The following is an 8,533-nucleotide window of genomic DNA, read 5'->3' as shown; positions in this document are numbered from 1 at the left end:
AAAAAAAAAAAAAAGAGTGAAAATAGATATTGATCAGAGTTGCCTGCTCCTAGGCCACAGGTAAAGGAGGGACCAAAGAATACAGATAGCACAGGGTTTCTCAACCTCATTACTACTGACACTCTGGGCCAATAATTCTTTGGTGTGGGGACTATCCTGTACATTGAGGATGTTTAGCATTATCCCTGAACTCCCTACCTGTTAGATGTTAGTAACATTTCCCTCCATTGTGACAGCCAAAAATGTCTCTAAGTATTATAAAATGTCTCTCCGGAGGCAAAATCTCCTCCAGTTGAAATCACTGGGATAGAAAAAATATTCAAATAAACAGAAAGTGTCACATCCATTAACCAACAGTCACGTAACAAAAGATTGTTCACAAGGGAGACATTCTCAGCTCAGCCCAGGGACCTCCAAGCTCATAACAGGCAGGAGAAAGCCTAGTCATTTCAGCTGAGACAATCAGACACCCTTCATGTGCCAGAAGAACTAGAGAAGAATCTTTGGTAAGCCAAGCCAATGAAGCTCCGCATGGCCATGTACATACACATCACAGCAATCATGGCATTGCACCCATCCTTTGAAGATGTTCCTTTTAAGTTAACCTCCCCTCCAACTAAACTTTTTCCAAATCTCTTCCTGCCGTTTGGAAGTTCAGTGATTCTCAGCTGAAAAGGCCTGTATATATGAGGTGCAGATGGCAGCAGTTACGGCCCTCACCAGATGCTGTAGTCTCTAATTTGATTGAAAGGATATAATTAGACAACAGAAACACTTTAATGAAAGAGCAAAACATGGAGGGAGGGAAAGATTGAAGGCCCTTAACTGATGCCAAAACACCCACCAGTAATAGAGGCTTTGAGTCTGGGGAAAGGGAAGGGGAAAGCCCCTTAAAAGGACAGTCCCCATCCTGTTTATTTCCCCATAGACATAGGAATAGGGATTTTATTATTGTAGATTTCCACTGTATTTTATGTGGGAACAATCTGATTAGAACCAGAAGAGTCTTCGGAAGAACATCAAAGAAAAACAAATATGGCTTCTGTGGTCATTATTAAAAATATTTTTACCAGCCCAATAATTTTCTTTGAAGATGAATTTTTAAAGATTGAACAGCAGCAAGTAATTTACATACTGTGATGGGATTGGTTCAAATCCCTACTATCCTAGAAGAGAACTCCTCAGTTGCATGTTTTTATCCAGCTTTAAGCCACCAAGGCATATGCTCTGTGGCCATCTAATGTATTTGCTTGGAAGAAAGAAATCGTGCAATTATACACGCTGATAGCTACAACCACCATGGATCATCTTTAAAAGTTGCCTATACTGTTTTCACTATTTCCTAGCTTTCAAACTTTGAGTGTGAGTATATTGTTCTGGTCCTAACCAAGAATGTAACCAAACTGAAGGAAATCCAGCCCTCAAAGACTGCAGTTGCTAATGTGGTGTGACACTAGGGTTTGGAAGCGGTTGCAGCCTCCTCAGCCCACTAGAAGCAGGGCCCCGCCTTTGTGGCAAACTAAACAATAAAAGTTTAATGGTTTGGCTACTTGCCAGGGATTAAATCTGTGGCAAGGGAAACTAGAAGTTGGGCTCAGCAGAGAGGCAGCCCCAAAGAGAGTCCTGTTGTACACATATAACTTAGGAATAAGAGTGGAAACTTTGCATGTGAAGTGGCCTAAAATCTTCTGTGTAGGTGTTCCCTAGCACCTAACTTCATTCCTCTTCAAACTGGAACAAGTCCAGGCTTGTTTACCTAGAAAGAGAACATTTTAAAGGTGGGGGGAGTTCTTCAGAGGAGGAAGAACATTTCTGTCAAATGGTTATTAGCGAGATGTGTGGACACCCATTTGACATTTCTACAATGCCCTCTTTCCTTTCTCTCTTCAGTCTGAATCCAGAGAATGTGTCAGAAGTTGAGGTGGGGGTATGTGTGTGGGGGTACTGCCATTTTGGGAGGAAGACATTAAAGACAGGAGAAGGAAAAATGGAGTGACCTCTGATTATTCCCCCTCGACTAATACATTCAGGTTCTCAAGGTCAAATTGTGTATGGAAGGAATGTCAGTCATCATTCTCATCTATGCAAAGGCAGCACAGCCAGCCAGAAAATAACCTGCCAAGTGGCATCAGGGGGCTTGATCTCACTTTGAGACCCATACTGGTAATGCTCTAAGGGGCACATTTACTTCCTCCTCTGTTGTCCTTATTCAGGAGGCAGAGACTCAGGCAAAAATTACAGATCCAAACTTCCGGCCTCGCTCAAGTGTTTTGCATTAACTGTTCTACAGTACAAACACAATCAACTTGGTATGTTTGAACGTTTCATTTTGTTTTTTTCAGAAATGTTTTAATTAAAACAAAATAATCAGCCATGCCAAGCACATTATTGTTTTTTTTAAAAAAACTACTTGAAATATGTCAATAGAACCATGGAAATAAAATTTAACTGCTTAGAAAGGTGACACAAATTTATTTATTTATTTTTCTCCTGGCTGTTTTTCTGTCTCAGGGCTGGTGCCACCTGCTGCCTGGGCTTTCCTCTGAGAAACAGATCTCTCAACGGTTTGTTCCAAGCAACATCTGCAGGCATAATTGAACAAAACCATAGGCCAGTTCCAAGCCAGACACTATTTTCTTTACATAGCATACACTGAACCACACTGAATTTCTCCTTGAAGCATTCTTTTAAGAGTCTTTTTAAAGATCTAAATGTATGTGCATAAACTTTCCCTCATATATGTCTTTTTTTTTTTAAAACTATGGGAAAACATAACATAAAACATATCATTTTAACCTTTTCTCCTATATTTTTCAAAGTTAGTTAATAGTAAGTGGTAAAATGTTCATTCATTCACCAAAATCAAGCCACCTTGTCACCTTTTCTAGACTAAAACAAGATTGAAAAAAAATCAAGACATGAACCTAGAGAGGGACCTGGAAAAATCAGGCCTACTGCCTATTTTCATATGGCCCATAAGCTAAGACTCAGTTTTAAATTTTTAAAAAAATAAAAAAGAAAATATTTGGCTCGGCGCCTGTGGCTCAATCGGCTAAGGCGCCAGCCACATACACCTAAGGTGGCGGGTTCGAATCCCCAGCCCAGGCCCGCCAAACAACAATGATGGCTGCAACCAAAAAATGGCCGGCGTTGTGGCGAGCGCCTGTGGTCCCAGCTACTTGGGAGGCTGAGGCAGGAGACTCGCTTGAGCCCAGGAGTTGGAGGTTGCTGTGAGCTGTGAGGCCATGGCACTCTACCCAGGGGGATAGCTTGAGGCTCCGTCTCAAAAAATAAAATAAAATAAAATAAAATAAAAAGAAAAAAGAAAATATTTTACAACATCAAAGTTACCATAAACTTTTACTGGAACACAGTGTTGCCTATTCATTTATGTTTTGTCTATGGCTATTTTTGCCCCAGAAAGTTGAGTAATTGCAACAGAACAGTATATAGCCCATAAAACCCAAGTTATTTACTGTCTTGCCCTTTACAAAAAAATGTGACCCCACACCTGACCTAAAATCTCAGATAGCATTCTAGCCTCAAAAATTCTAAACTAGAGGCAGTATATTACCTCTAAATCCTTAACCTACATTTAGTGAAGCTATTTAAATCAATATGTTTTCTCTTAGTCATTTATTACTTTTTTTTGTTGTTTGTTTGTTTTTGTACGAAAGGTCTTTATTGGTGGGAGAGGGAGGCTGCAGAGCAGCACTAAGGAGGAGAGAAAAAAGAGAAGACAAGAGAGAGAAGAGGGGAGAGAGATGAGGAGAGAGTGGAGAAGAAAACAGAGAGAGGGAGAGCAAAGAAGAGCGAGGGGGGAGAGGGGGAGAGAGAGAGAGAGATTTATTACTTTTGATACAACTATGCTAATCCACGAGTGTATCAATATCTATATTGAGTACATGAACTTGCTGTTTGTTGGCAGTGAGCCTAAATGGAAGGCCTCTTTGCTTTAAGATCTTATAAGAAGGTTCACCGCATACCTCAAAGATTTGAATTATGTCAAGGCCATGGGTGGCACCTGTGGCTCAAGGAGTAGGGCACCAGCCCCATATGCCAGAGGTGGTGGGTTCAAACCCGGCCCCGGCCAAAAACTGCAAGAAAAAAAAGAATTGTAAATTATGTCAAGGCCAAAACAAAATTTGACAAAAGGGTCAGCGTTCTTTGATATCAAGTCAAAATAGTGTTTCTTAAAATACTCAAGCACATAATTAACTGTTATGCATGCTTTAATCCCTTCACTGCTTCAGTCCCCATGTTGCTTACAGGCAAGCATATTACTATTAATGAAGTACCTAAGAGGGGCAAGACTCTATAGAACAGTGGTTCTCAACCTTCCTAATGCCACAACCCTTTAATACAGTACCTCATGTTGTGGTGACTCCCAACCATAAAATTATTTTCGTTGCTACTTCATAACTGTAATTTTGCTACTGTTATGAATCTTAACATAAATATCTGATATGTAGGATATATTTTCATTGTTACAAAGGGGTCCTGACCCATAGGTTGAGAACCGCTGCTGTAGAGGCTATGAAGCTCTTGCTGTTAACTAAACTCATAGGTTTTATGGCAAGATATATTATTTTGGTTAGTGCCATATCCAGATGAGGAGTTAGAGGAGAATGAGCATTAATTTATAAACATATATATACACATACCTATCTACATATATATTAATTTTTTTTTGAGACAGTCTCACTTTATCATAGCAACCTCAAACTCTTGGGCTCAAGTGATCCTCTTGCCTCAGCCTCATCAGTAGCTGGGACTGTAAGCACCTGCCACAATGCTGGACTTTTTTTTTTAGAGGCGAGGGTCTCACTCTTGTTCAGGCTGGTCTTGAACTCCTAAGCTCAGGTGATCCACCTGCCTTGGCCTCCCAAAGTGCTAAGATTACAAACATGAGCCACTGAGCCCAGCAATTTATAAACTTATATAAGGTTATTAACAGCAAGGCTTGGCACCATAGCTCAGTGGTTAGGGTGCTGGCCACAAACACTGGGGCTGGCGATTCAAACCTGGCCTGGGGCTGCTAAACAACAAACAACAATGGCAACTACAACAAAAAAATAGCCAGGCATTGTGGTAGGCACCTGTAGTCCCAGCTACTTGGGAGGCTGAGGCAAGAGAATTGCTTAACCCCAAGAGTTTGAGGTTGTTGTGAACTGTGATGCACTCTACCGAGGGTGACACAGTTAGACTCTGTCTCAAAAAAGATAAAATATTATTAACAGCAAACATAACCTGAGTAGAGAAGCTCTGTTGATGTACACCTAATAGCCCCCAAATGTAATACTGTTTGCCTTAGATGGAAAACCCAAGTAGCCAAGTCCACCCAGCTTTCTCTTCTGTTCCTATCTCTTGCCTCTTCCTCCAGGTCCATGAATGCCGAATAGGAGCCCACTACAGAGAACCCACCAACCCCATGGCCCTGGATGCCTTCCTCCTTGAGAGGAAAGTCCACATTCCACCATTAACCTCTATCATCTTTCCTATCAGTTGTGAAGGAAAGAAAAGAAGCTTAAAGGAAAAACGAGGAAAAGGGAGACCATTTGGGGTTGGCTACACACTGTAATTAGAAGTAGCATTGATGGGGAATGAGCTAACTGTTTTTATAAAGTCAGCATTCAAAAATGCAAACCACCAGTAATTTAAATATTACAAAATTGTGCAGAATATAAGTATTGAAATAATTTTTTCCATCCACAAAATTTTAGAGAAAATTACAGTATCAAAAAATATAAAATCCTCAAAGTATATTTTTTTTGGAGGGGGAGGGGATTTTAAAACTAGTGGGTAGACTCCAGATAGGATCTGACACTAAAGACCATATGGTTCTCTAAAACTGCTTCTAGAGAGGAAAAGTTACAAAAGTATCCATGTACCAAGATAGTGGCAAACCAGCCAGGCATGGTGGCTCACGCCTGTAATCCTACACTCTGGGAGGCTGAGTCGTATGGATCACCTGAGCTCAGGAGTTTGAGACCAGCCTGAACAACAGTGAGACCCCATCTCTACTTTAAAAAATAGAAAAACTAGCTGGGTGTTATGGTGGGTACCTGTAATCCCAGCTACTTGGGAGGCTGAGACAGGGAAATCTCTTGAGCCCATGAGTTTGAGGTTGCTGTGAACTGAGGCCACAGCACTCTACCCAGGGTGACAGAGTGAGACTCTGTCTCAAAAAAAAAAAAAAAAAGATAGTAGCAAACCAAACTGGCAAGGCTCACTGAATTGGGAACATGGGCCAATTATCACAAATCATTTCACAATGGTTATTTGCCCCTACGCCAGACTCCTAAATAAAAATGTACCAAGATCTGGGGTTTAAACTATCTGCATATGACTCTAAGAAAACAAAGGTATGTAGGAGAGGATTGTCACCTTCCAAAAAGCATAAGCATAGAGCTGGCTCACTTGACACTTTTCGGGGCTACTATTCTGCCCTTTCCAGAAAAGGAACCAGACTATATCCACCCATACCTCTCTTTGGAGAGGACATTAAATCCTGACCACACAAATGGCAAAGTGGAGATCAGGGGTTACTAGGTTACAGTTATGTTGACATATCCTGGCTCTCAGAATGTCCCTCCCTTATTCCTCACCAAAGCAGAAGTGATCAAATTATAGAAGTCCCATAGAAGGTGGCGATCACTTAGAAACCACTTAGTCTCAGTTTTACAGCACTAGAAGACCTCCATTCTACTGGCCTAAAGCCAAGCTTTTCCTTTTACAGAGATTAATCAGACAGAAAGCTTATAGCATTCCCAGGGTAAATGAGGTGTCTAGCACTTGATGAACTGTGAAGCCCTATAAAAAGTATTATTAAAATATGTTTATTGACTGCCTTCTATATGTGAGTGTGTTACCTACAGCATTTCACTTAATCTTCACCACACCCTGCAAGGGAGTTATATTGCCCTCCCTTTGCAGATGAGGAAACTGAGGCTAGCAGCTAAAGGGAATGGCCCAAAAGTCACACAGTCAAGTGACAACACAAAGTTCTAGCTTTTTCACTAATCCAAGCTGGGAAGTAAACAAAGCAACGCTGAGTTTTCGTCACCAGCAGAATTCTGTCTTTCCAACATCACAGTCTGTGACTTTGGGTGGAGAATCTAGAGGCTGGTTTTCCTACTGGGGCGATAATGAACTCTTCCCTTCCCTTTCACAAAGGTCGGATGCTCAACGCCCAAACAACCTGCAGAGTAACATAACTGGCCAGGCAACGCCCTCTTGCCCGCTCTTCAACTTGGAAAGGATTCTACCACAAGGAAGGGTGTGCATGGAAGCTAAACTAATTCCAAACTTCCATCCTCGTCCAGGGCTCCAAGTCGGGAAGACCCGGCCTTGGCCTGGGAAGCATGTGACCTTTCCCAGGTTTAAAGTGGGGTCACCCAGGATGGGGCTCAGCCTAGCACCCTAAGCTCTGTAGGGGGAAAGTCTCCCCATCACTCCTTCTTTTCTTTTTCCCTTGCTGGGCTACCACTTGAGTCCCAGGGAAGTTCAAAGCAGCCGTGTAGGTAGAGACTGGGCGTCCTGGGAGGGTACAGCAGGTCGTCCCAGGACCCTGACCTGCTTGTAGCAGGTCAGGCAAGTCAATCCGGCTCCTCTCAAAAGTCAATGTGCCACCAAGTGGGCGCAGCCGAGACTCAAGCAGAAGGGTTGAGCGTCCCGCTTGTCCTGCCTCAGTGCTTGCTCCCGCCAGAGGCGTCGGGGTCCTCCAGTGCAGGCGGGAGGGTAGGGGTAAGGGACGCCTGGGCGTTGTAGTGAGGTTCAGGGAAGGGATCCTGGCCCAGGGAAGGGGTGTCATAGAAGGTCTTGGGAAAGGGTGCAGCGTCTTTAAGCTAGGGAGCCGTTCTGGTCCCAGGTGCGTCGCTGAAAAACTTGGGGACAAGCTCCCAGGAGCTACTGGGGAGCAGGGGACGTCCCGGTCTGGGAGAATAGCTGAGGAACTTTGGGACGGGATCCTAGGATCTACTTACTGAGGAGCAGGGGGGGGGTCCTGGCCCGGGCAGTCTCTGAGAGGCCTGGAGACTTGGGGACAGGATCCCAGGAGCTACCGGGGAGCAGGGGGCATCCCAGCCCGCGGCGGGTCCCGAGTTGCGAGACAGAGGAAGCGTCCCGGCCCGGGGAGCGTACCCCAGGGGGTTGGAGAAGGGGTTCCCGGGAGGTTTTGAGGCGGACAGAGCGTCCCAGCCTGAGGGGCGTCGCTGAGGAGCACCAGGTCCTGAGCTGGGAGGCAGCAGCCGGGCCTGGGGGCGTCGCTGAGGTACCTGAGGGGAGTCCCGGCCTGAAGGGCGTCGCTGAGGGGCCTCGGGAAGGGGTACCAGAAGGTACTGGGGGGCGAGAGAGGGACTGGTTCCCAGCCTGGCCAGCCCGTGTGGCCCCTCGGGCGGGCTTCGCACAGGGCAAGCGCCCAGGGGGTCGTCACTCACCGGGTCCAGGGCCGAGGCCGGGGCTGGGCGCGGGCCGGGCCGCCAGCGTGAGCGCGGCGGCGGACAGCAGAGCTAGACGGGCGGCGGGCGGCGCC

Source organism: Otolemur garnettii, unplaced genomic scaffold, assembly GCF_000181295.1.
Source record: "Otolemur garnettii isolate 467f Iridium unplaced genomic scaffold, OtoGar3 scaffold00038, whole genome shotgun sequence".
NCBI lineage: Eukaryota > Metazoa > Chordata > Mammalia > Primates > Galagidae > Otolemur > Otolemur garnettii.
This window is presented reverse-complemented; position numbering follows the sequence as displayed.